Source organism: Arachis duranensis, chromosome 1, assembly GCF_000817695.3.
Source record: "Arachis duranensis cultivar V14167 chromosome 1, aradu.V14167.gnm2.J7QH, whole genome shotgun sequence".
NCBI lineage: Eukaryota > Viridiplantae > Streptophyta > Magnoliopsida > Fabales > Fabaceae > Arachis > Arachis duranensis.
In genome coordinates, this window is record NC_029772.3 from 95,515,101 (window position 1) to 95,518,052 (window position 2,952).

Sequence of the window (2,952 nt, forward strand, 5' to 3'; positions counted from 1 at the left end):
CATCACATTTTTTAAAGAACAATTTGCTCAAATAAAAATAACAGATTTAACTAATATAAGGACTTATATGTCTTATTTTTATAAGAGAAGTGCTACATATATAAGTCATTTTGGTTTACAAATCATACAAGTTGGGCCAAACCCAACAAAAAAATACTCACCCATACGAGCGTGTTAACACGCGCTACTCAGCGGTTTTCAAAGCGCGCTTTGCGTTTCTCCTCCTCTTACTTCTTCTTCTCCTTCTTCTTTGCGTTTCTCCTCTTTTTTTCGCGTGTTCATTTTCATCGTTGTTTTTTCATTGTTGTTGTTGCTGCATTTTTTCCTTCCTTCTCTTTCTATTGATTTTGCAACATTATGTATTTGTTTTCTTCTTTATTTGATTTTTTTCTCCCAAAAAGAATTATGAAAATATGAAATAAGAAGATGAAGAAAAATAAGTAGCAAAAGATGAGGAGGAGAAAGAGAAAGAGTTTTGAATTATGCAGAACTTATCAACACATATACACCAAAAATTCTTAAGAATACACTCAAATATCTTCGTGTTACACCCAAATTTGCTGCAAATACAGAAAAGTATTTCTTCTAATAATGCTGCATTTTTCTTCTTCTTCTTCTTCTTCTTCTTCTTTTTTATTTCTTTCTTTCTTTTAGTTAAACAAATGTAAGTTCATCATCTTTCAAATAATTTTGTATCATTATGTGTTTTTTCTTCTTCTTTATTTGATTTTTTTTGTTTTTATTCTTGTTAAAAGAGTAAAACAAGAAGAAATTTGAGAAGATAAAATAAAAAAAAAGAAGAAGATGATAATGATGATGAAAAAGAAGAAGAAGAAGAAGCAGAAGATGAGAAGGAGGAAGAAAAAGAGTTTTGAATTATGGAAAACTTATCAGCACACATACACTAAAAATTCTTAAAGAATACACCCAAATATCTTTGTGTTACACCCAAATTTGCTGCAAATACATAAAAAGTGTTTCCTCTAAGGTTGCATTTTTTTCTTCTTCTTTTCCTTATTTTTTCTTTCTTTTAGTTGAATGAATGTAAGTTCATCCTCTTCCAAATAATTTTGTACCATTATGTATTTTTTCTTCTTCTTTATTTGATTTTTTTTTATGTTTTTATTCTTGTTTAAAGAGTAAAAGAAGAAGAAACTTGAGAAGTTAAAATAAGAAAAACAGATGAATAAGAAAAAAAAGAAGAAGAAGATGATGATGATGATAAAAAAGAAGAAGAAAAAGCAGCAGAAAATGAGGAGGAGAGAGAAGAAGAGTTTTGAATTATGTATAATTTATCAGCATACATACACCAAAAATTCTTAAAGAATACACCCAAATATCTTCGTGTTACACCCAAATATCTTTATGTTACACTCAAATTTGCTGCAAATATAGAAAAATATTTTCTTTAATGCAGAACTTTTACATTACATTCAATTCAAACCATCAACGATAAAATATTATTCACCTACAAAATCATAAGTTACTAACGAAAAAGTTAACTAGAATTTAACTACAGTTCAGCACTTGATTGGATTCAAAATAATAATCTATTTTGTTTTGGTTCAATTAATAATCTGAACTTGAATTATTCATTATCTTCAACAACGAGATAAGGAGGAAAAGGAAGGAGGAGAAGAAATTCCAATGAAAAAAGAAGGAAGAAGAGGAAGAGGAAGAAGAGGAGGAGGTGGTGATGGTGGTGTTGGTGACGACGATAACGAAAGAGAACATGCAGTAACGGCATGAAGAATAACGTGCAAGCGTTGATTGAAATCTGTTAAATTAAGATGTGCGTGAAATGTGCGTGGGTAAGACGTGTGCATGATAGTGATTTAGAGAAAAATAACTTGTATAGACTTCTATGGTAAGTGTAAAGAATAATTGTTTTTATAAAGTTCAGTATTTTAATGTAGTAAAATTTTTTTGAAAATAAAAATATTCAATGCAAAATTTTTCAGGACCTATTTAAATATATACTCTGAATATATATTAATTAGATGATAATATTAGTGAAGATTATTAAATAAAGACATACAATAGAAAAAAAAGTTTATAAAATTTATAACCTAAAAAAAAGTTTATATAATAATAGAATGATATATAAGATGTCAATTTGTATTTCTGAAACAAGCGTAATTTAATTTAGTTTTATTCTTATATTTTAAATAAATTTTAATTTTATCTTAAAACGGTGTGTATTGGAATTTAAGCGTTGGTTGAAATTGTAGGAGAACAAGAGAAAAGACAGAGATAGTAATGCAACAGAAGTGGCGTGCATTGACGAGGGTGAAAGAGGTGGCAAAGACAAAGAAAAACAAAAACAACAACAATGACGGTACAAGTGTCGGGGTAGCAGGCATAGAGTGAGAGGAAAGGAGCGATAGTTGTTGCCGTCGATATTGATGGTGGTGGTCATAGGTGAGAGAGGTGGCAATGGTAGGGTTGTGGTAACTAATGAGAGTGTGCTGAGTAAATCTCAACTCATTTAAGAGTTAACGTTTATTATTAGTTAATAAATTGTTGTATACTTTAATTCAAACCAAAATATTTAGTAACTACAAAAATTTAATTAAAATTAGTTATATTTTAATAATTAATAAATATTAAATAAAATAAATTCTATTTTTTTGTTTTTTTAATATTATCGTAGTTTAAAATTTAAATTAATTATTTAATAATTTTTTTTAATAAATTCAAATTTTGATGCACTAGGACCAAATCTATCCCATTAAGTAACTAACTAATTAATTTATTTTTTCCCGTATGCATGATTATTTAAATTTTGGTTTAAAAGTAAAGTATTTTGCCCACTTTTCATTTAATTTTAAGGTTTTATATTTCACTTTATTATTTTTTTGACGGTTACAATTTTTATCAATTATGTTATATATATATAATCAATTATTAAATTAATTATTTATAGAAAATATATAATAAAATATAATATAT